This window comes from Pyxicephalus adspersus, chromosome 3 (genome assembly GCF_032062135.1).
Source record: "Pyxicephalus adspersus chromosome 3, UCB_Pads_2.0, whole genome shotgun sequence".
In the NCBI taxonomy this organism is placed as follows: domain Eukaryota; kingdom Metazoa; phylum Chordata; class Amphibia; order Anura; family Pyxicephalidae; genus Pyxicephalus; species Pyxicephalus adspersus.
The window spans coordinates 53,834,594-53,843,200 of NC_092860.1; positions in this window are offsets into that span (position 1 = coordinate 53,834,594).

Sequence of the window (8,607 nt, forward strand, 5' to 3'; positions counted from 1 at the left end):
GTACACCTGGCCAAACGGCACGGCAGCAAAGCATCCACAGCTGACAGGCACGCTATCCCTGAGATAAACTCCTTCCATGTTCTTTTTATTATTTTGTTATATATTTCAATTGGTCTGTCATGTCATTGTTTCTTTCCATTCCTTTTTAACAATTATATGACGTTAAAAGAAATTGTTTTATTAAGTGGTGCCTAAAAAAGTTCAGTAAAGGTTTTTTGATTAATTAAATACATTTTAGAAACAAAATACTTGAAAATTATTTTTTTTTCTATTTCATTGTAAAAAAAATAAATAAAAGGTATTTAAAGCTCTGATACAAAGCATTTGAATTAAAAAAAAAAAAACAAATATTTTTCAGTTTGTACATTATCTGGTAATTTGACTGGAAAATGTTACCAACAAAAGAATGAAAGACATATTAATAATACAAAATTAGAAATAAAAAAAAGCATAAAAATACCTTGGGGTATAAGGGGAAATAATTATTCAGGGCTTATTGGGATTAGCTAAGGGTTAAAAAGGAATTTTATTGGTATTACATTTTATTTATTTTATTGTTTACTTGTAAGGTCTTTGAAACAAAAGTCAGAAGGGCAGGTAACTCTGGCAGTAACACCCCATGCTCCCTTTCTATGGCACTTGAGTGTATACTAGTGGTCCGGGTCCTCTCTTAACAGTCTGGTGGCAGTAGTCTGGTGGCAGTAGTAGTATTGGTCTTCTGTGCCCAGGATTGTGGCACTGGGGTCTGAGTTACCCAAGCATTGTGCTGACTAACAGGCCATTTGCTACTGACTTTGCCCAGAGATATTTTTTAAAAGACCTCTGCAGGCACCATTAGACAAAATTGTAATACAAGTTAGTCCCTGGTTTGCATATGAGATAGAGACTGTAGGTTTGTTCTTAAGTTGAATTTGTATGTAAGTTGGAACAGTTTAAAAAAAAAAAAAACGTTATGGAGCCTAGACATTCCTTAACTTCTGGAGCAAGCTGTGCTTTGATATGAAAAACGAAACAACTGCAGAGTTTGTCTTGGTCATTAAAGTGTTGCAAGATGCTACAGATCAGCTCAGCTCCTAAGATCACCCACAACCTCAACTGTGTTTAGCAAAAGATTTCTTCTGCAAGTCATACAAACCACCCCCTTCCCCTCCAAGCCTCCGTACTGCACAGAACAAGCAGGGAAACCCCTTTTGTATCTAAGAATCCTCCATATGTTTGATGTCCTTAACCCAGGGACTACCTGTATAGCCACTACTCCAATGACATCATTTATTGCTGAAATTCTGTGCTCCTTACATTTATGCTGTGCGTTAGGTTTTGGTGTTACCCACTAATCCTACAATGGATCATAATGCAGATCACATCATTACCTGGAGGTTTGGGTGCATTAATTAAAATATTCCACTACTACTATTTTCAAACATGCACAAGTCTTCCAGTCCTTTATATGTTTGTCACTTAAACCAGCCCTCATCAATAATAACACTGATTTCAAGGTCTAAACATCTTAGTTGGCCAATTATTAAAATATCATGCAGGTTGCAAAGATTAGATAGATAGATACTACTACATTATTGTCACTGGGTATATATGCTTGGTCACATTACCCACTGCCTCTTCCAAGGCAGATGATATATCTTTTAATCTGCAGAAATTATGTACTGTACTGCCTTAACTTTCTTTCTTTGTGGCCTGTATCTAAGGCCTGTACATTTGTGGCCTGTATCTAAGGCCTGTACATTTGTGGCCTGTATCTGGGGTAGCTGGACATCTGGATGAGGCAACAAACTATTTGTCCACGAATTAAGACTGTAGCGTTGTGTTAACAGTTCTCCTAATCTTTACTGTAATAGTTGGCAATAAATTGAATAACACTGTACACTGTAAATAATTACCGCAGTCTATTGTAATGTAAGCTGGCCTTTATCAAAGTGAAACTAATTGGTATCACATAAATCCTGGTTATGACATTGGTGACGTAATACTTCATTTCACAGAGCAGGGGAGGAATCTGGTCTTGCATGTCACAGACCTTCCTGCAATACCCTAAACTTAATCCAGGACATTGCAGAAGTCCAGGCTGTCTAACATTACACAAAATTACATTATAATTTATAAATGTGCATACCGAAAATTTAATGAATAGCCTAAACCAGTGATACCCAACCTGGGTTCTCCTAGAGGTTCCTTTCTCTCTTTGGATATCTATAATGGTGACATTCTTCTAACTGGTCAGTAATGTAAGACGTTTAGATGCATAAATTACTTTGTACTCTGATATGCAATAGGCTCTTAGCCTGATGTATTTGGATCTTGGAGCAGATCACTTTTGTACCACTTCTACCTCTAAAAGACAAAGTTATTTTGATACACATTGCTGGTCAGTTGACTGGCTATATTAGAGATCAGTGGTGTTCAGTGGAATGCATTTTTATTGCTGGTAAGTTGGAAAAAGGATGCCCCATACATTATGGATCAGTTTAATGAATGCCTTGGTGATGGTGGTCATTAAAAAGAGTTCCAAGAAGATCAGTGGAAAGAATGTCCTCTTGTATTGATGGTCCATGGGGAGAAGACTGCCTCTACATTGATAGACAGTAGAAAAATGTCCTGTTATGCTGATGGTCAATGAAAGACAAAACATCTTTACAGAACAATGCTTTTTTACATTGGTACTCAGTGGGAGGAAGTGCCCTTACAGTAGTGATCAAGAATGCAAGCTTACAATGGTAGGGATTTGGAAGCATACCCTATAACTTTGTAAAGCCATGGCAAAAGAGCCCCTTTACAGTTGTGTCCAGGGAGAAACATGCTGTGTTGCATTGGTGGTCAGTGAAAATAATGAACATTAAAGAAAGCCAAAAGACCATTGGTGTTGGCAATTATATGACACATAAGACTAGACACTCAACTGCCCCCACCCTGATGTCAGTGCTGGAGATATGCAAGCTCCATTGGCTTGGATATTAGTGTGCCCAAATGGCCTGAATACAGACAATGTAACCCTTTAAGGCCCACACCCGGGGTAGACCTGGACACTTTTTGTGGAATATGCAGTCAATGGATTGTTTAATTTTGTGTTCTCAACAAGGAAGTATTCTTTATTATTTGAAGAAAGTTTCCAGCATGGAAAATTTACAATTGGGATGGACCACTGCCACTGACCTGCATTCAGTAAACCAATAAACATGGATTCTAAAGCAAAAAAAGTTGACTAGAATTCTTAATCTATAAAGGGTGCTATTCTGTATGTAAAATAAAGAATCAAGATACATTCTATACAGTCCATGTCACAATAATTGTCATACAGAGGAAAACAGAGTTCCAAATATTAAATACGTTTGTGGTTTTATTTTCATTTGCACAGACTGAGAGATTTGTGTTACATAACACCACTGGCTGCCATGTGCACTGTCTCTGCGTGTCTCTCTGATGCTGTCCTCTGCAGAACACTTAAGCTTCTTCTGTTCCTATAACTGTTGCCTGGGCGTATTTTGATCCACGCAGCTGTTTTTGTCAATAGGAAAGAAAAAAAAGACAGTCTCTTCTGAAGTGCAATGGTAGAGGTCACTTCACCACCAGGGATTGAAGATCCAGTTGGTTTCCTGCATCTGTTGACAGCAAAAAGTGGCCCTAGTATGAGGGTATTATGTAAAAGTGTATGAGTATAGACTAAAACATATTAGGACATAATAAATTCCCTTTATGAAAACTGAACAACAGCTACATAATAAATCAATAAATACAATTATTGATTCAATAAAATAAATAAAGGTGTCTTATATACAACTAATGCACTATAATTTGTGCTAATATCAGACTCCTGAAATACACTGTACAGCGGTGTGGTGTATGTGTGTGCTTATCTTATCATACTAAAAACTTTGATAACGTCTTTTTTTTAGTTTTAGATAGAATGAGAATAGCCGGGCTCCATTAGCGAAATTTCCTCTTATTTACCTAAAAAACATTTTTACTTCAGTTTGTGTTGTTAGATAGTCTTCTTCACTTCCTGTTATAGTAAGACCAGTAATTACCCCAAGAAGTCTCTTTCTGCAGTAAAACTTGACAGGATTTCTAATTCTTCCCCACTTTATTTGAAGCATAAAAAGCTATCAGTATAGATACATTTTAGGAGTGCAGTCTGTGTCTAGGAATAAAAAGAAATGGTAACATCTAAACTGTAGCAGCTGCAGTTCACATAAAGAGCCAAATGTAACAACCTATGATGCTTTGTTCACACCAGTACAGTATAACATGCAATTTACTATAATATGTGATAACGCACCATATGTACTTCTGCCTAATTTAAATTAAAGAGTTTCCCAAGGCACCTTTGCAGAGCACTTGTATAGCCGTGCACTGCCATGCTCAGTAACATACTGCATGACCCCCCTGGTGTAAATGGGCCCTTACAGTTACTATATGTGTTTAAATATTGTTAGGCATTTTGCTTTAGTATAATGTTTTAGTAAAATACACATTCATTTTCTGATTTCTAGAGAGCAGTGGATTATAGGTTGCAATTAAAAAATAATAAAAAGAGAGATTTCAGGTCATTGTGCTAACAGCTTTGAAGAATTCTTAACATCATTTGAATTTAGAGTTCTTCATGTGTACTGTTGTATGCATTTTTATGTACTGGGTGTTCTTGCTATATTCTCTATATTCCGATATGTTTATTATTGGATTCAGACATTGGACAATTGACTGACATATGGTCACAAATTTGCTGTCTGAAAGCTAGGAGAAACAGGTGCACCCAGTCATGTCTGACAGTTCTGCATATGTACACTGTGCACATGCAAATAAATGTCCAAGCTTACACTATGCAAATATGCTATTGGAACAGAGGTTGCAACTTACTGCTTTATATTATCATTACCCAGAGCCAGGTTTACAATTGTTTTCTCCCCTAGGCCTGATACCTTGTTCTCCTCCATCTCACTCAACCATAACAAGTGGTCTGCTACCTCCCCAGCATTAGGTGTTTGCAGAGTTCCACATAAAATATAATGAATTGAAAAAACAGTGAGCACAGTTCATGCATAGGCCTGCATCCCAGTATGCAGAGATTGGCCCATTTGAGAAGTTTGCAGAAAGTTCTGCATCCCTGGACTTGCACCTGTTTCTCCTAGCTTTCAGACAGCAAATCTGTGACCATATGTCAGTCAATTGTCCAATGTCTGAATCAAATAATAAACATATCGGAATATAGAGAATATAGCAAGAACACCCAGTACATAAAAATGCATACAACAGTACACATGAAGAACTCTAAATTCAAATGATGTTAAGAATTCTTCAAAGCTGTTAGCACAATGACCTGAAATCTCTCTTTTTATTATTTTTTAATTGCAACCTATAATCCACTGCTCTCTAGAAATCAGAAAATGAACGTGTACTTTACTAAAATATTATACTAAAGCAAAATGCCTAACAATATTTAAACACATATAGTAACTGTAAGGGCCCATTTACACCAGGGGGGTCATGCAGTATGTTACTGAGCATGGAAGTGCACGGCTATACAAGTGCTCTACAAAGGTGCCTTGGGAAACCATTTAATTTAAATTAGGCAGAAGTACATATGGTGCGTTATCACATATTATAGTAAATTGCATGTTATACTGTACTAGTGTGAACAAAGCATCATAGGTTGTTACATTTGGCTCTATATGTGAACTGCAGCTGCTACAGTTTAGATGTTACCATTTCTTTTTATTCCTAGACACAGACTGCACTCCTAAAATGTAATGTAAACTACTCCAGGTCAGAAATTAGCAGCCTCTTTATTGGCAGCTGGCAGAAAGCAGTTATCATGTAGTGGTTGGCTTAACTAAACATTCTGGGTCATAGGTTGCCCCCCCCCTAGGCACTGTAGCACCCTAGGCCAAGGTATAAATAAAAAAATTCAGCCCTACTACCACAATTGAAGCCACGTTTTTTTCAGGTCAGAAAAGCAACTAAATTCCAATACAAATAATAGGCATTACTTTAGCAATATCACATATCATGGTGCAGTACAAATAGTACCATGATATAACAGCATCAGAGTGAAGAGGATAAAATTCTTCCATCTGTCTGAAACTAAGAGTAGAAGTACAAAAAAAATGAGGCAAAGAAAAACATGAGCAGAGTATTATTATTACACAGTATTTATATTGCCCTGACATATTACACAGTGCTGTACAAAGTCCATAGTCACGTCATTAACTGTCTCTCAAAGGAGCTCACAATCTAAAGTACTTACCATACTCAAATGTCAATAACACTTTCTAAGGTCAATTTTAGGAGGAAACCAATTAACCCAACTTTTTGGAATTTTAGAGGAAACCCACACAAACATAGAGAGAACTTGCAAACTCCATGCAGATAGTGTCCTGGCCGAGATTCAAACCTGGGACCCAGCACTGCAAAGTGCCAGAGTGCTAACTTCTGAGCCACCATGTTGCCTAAAAGAAAGCTGAATAAAATAGGCATACGGGTGGGAGTTAGGACAGAGATGTGGGGAGAAGTTTGCAGGGCAGTGTCAGCATTTTGTATAATTTGTTTAAAATCTGCAGCTTTAATTAAAGCAATACCTAATAATCTGAAGGTCCTTATGTATCCCATTACTGTTAGGGTGACAATGCTCTGTCCTCGTCTACAGTGCTGAACTTGCATTGTCATCTTGACATGGATTTCAGATAGAGACTACTGCTGACCATTACAATGCATGTTACCAAGTTTTAGTCCTGTTATTACTTTTATTGTGTAAAACCAGTATATCTATATATATATAATGCCAACATGCCAACAATGTTTAGAATTTTTTATTCATATCACTAAATGGCCCTGGATGAGTTTACAACCTATTGTTTCCTCCATAGTCATTGTATAATGTCCCATATATAAGGCAAATTTTATGGGGAGGCCAATTTACCTACCAGTATGTTTTTTTGATGTATCATGAAACCAGAGGAAATATACAAACTTTGAGCATGCTGCCTATGTCATTAAGGAAGCCAATCCAGAGAAACGTCATGTAGCCACCACTGATAAGACCCTATCTTGCACTGCTAAAGAAAGGCCCGTAGCCGTACGAATTTAGGCACAGGGCCACATGACGGGGGTGGGAGGCCTAGCCCAGGGGTGTTAAGGGTTAATAAAATGTAGTAAGGCTAGAGGAGGCTAGTGTGGAGCGTGGGGTAGGAGGGGATTAGGAATAGGATGAGTTAACAGGGGCTGGACGGAAGTGAGAGGCCCTCTTTTGGATGAAAAGGTTTCCCGCCCACCCACCTCTTTTATAGTTATAATTATATTTTGAAAGTGTGGTTAATTTTAGCAGTTGGGGTCTTGAAAGGCAAGGATCTAGTGCATTGGTAAAGTGGTGGAATTTGGCAGGGGGGGATCCTCTTTGGTGGGGTCTCCCCTTTTATGGTGAACGGATGATTATGGCTCCTGAGGCAGTGCTGGGCAGCTAGGGGCCAACGTGGAGATGTTGGAAGAATTAAAGTCCTGTTGGGTGTGGATTTTGCCTTCTGAGACCTGCAGCCTGGTTGTTTGGGTGTATAACTGGGAGTATGGAGTTTGATAACATTATGGATATTGTTGTTATGGTTAGGTATTAATAAAAGGGAGGAATTAGGTTGTTGGTTAAATAGGTTATATTTAATGTAATATGTTTGCGTTATATAATCTGGGTAAGTAATAATAATAATAATGGAGTGTTATGTTATAATAATGTATGCTTGCATATCAAAAGTGTAAATGTATTTATTTATTTTTCATTTATTTATTATTGGATATTTGGTAATTGTTTGAATGGTAATTTATTTAATAGTGTTTAAATAAACCGCTACATGCCAGCCAATTTAAATCCAAGATTTGTGTCTGGGTATTTAATGGTGGGGGAGCGGTTGGTAAGCAGGCGGGGGTCAGGGGGAGGCGGAGGTTCTGATGGTGATGGTAAAAGAAGGTCCGAGCTACCCTCGTCATGCATATCCCCAATACTATTTAGAGCTTAGTTCTGGGTCCTTTAAGGCCTAATCTGCATCTACAAAAGTAAAGAGAAAACCAAATTTGGGATCCATTGGCCACTGGGTTCTTATCAAGCTCTCGAGTGGTCTGCCTAGCATCAAGTGGAATAATAAAGTCCACAGCAGCCAATGCAGCTTTCCTTTTTCTGAAAATGTGCTTTATTGGAATACATGCATGTAGATAGGAAGTGGCAGCAAACAGACCTCATGAGATCAACAGCACAGATATAGAGGAGTCATAAAAACATTGAACGTATGTTCAATAAAGTACGTTCTTATTTTTGAAATAGCCATTTTTATACACCGCAAATATAGCAAACTTGCTAGGATTTCCATACTACATATACGCTAAATACAAATTTTTCAGAGGATGGAACAATAAGATATGCAGACTTTACGTTGGTATAATCATTAGCTAGTATAGTGGCTTTTGTGGACGCTACATAAATGTAAATATTTTTACAATAAAGCTGTTGAGAAAAGAGTACACACAACAGCTTCTGAAGTCACTAAAGGAAGGATTTACTAGATGACAAGGAAGTCCAGCTTGTAGTTAGAATTGTATTCTATTTTCTTGCAGCAGAAG